Here is a 301-nt window from a genome sequence, read left to right as displayed (position 1 = left end):
TTATCTGGGGCAACTAATAGTTATTCTTTATGTAAAAAATGGGTTTACCCCTATCAAATGATGATTAAAACGGTTAATCTTATGCGTGTGTTTACATACATATCAACCTTCTCAAAAATTAAAACCACCCAGTGAGAAGCTCCGCCCACCCCCACCCCTTTTGGAGCGTCGTAGAAATTTAACGGCGTTGGAAATTCTCGCAGTAAAATAATTTCTCACATGTGCTTCCATAATTCTCAGATTTGAACCGATATGTTGTATTCAAGCTAGAATCATAATCATATAACAATTTTGTACTGAT

The sequence above is a fragment of the Penaeus monodon genome, chromosome 22 (assembly GCF_015228065.2).
Source record: "Penaeus monodon isolate SGIC_2016 chromosome 22, NSTDA_Pmon_1, whole genome shotgun sequence".
Lineage (NCBI taxonomy): Eukaryota > Metazoa > Arthropoda > Malacostraca > Decapoda > Penaeidae > Penaeus > Penaeus monodon.
Note: the sequence above shows the minus strand (reverse complement) of the source record.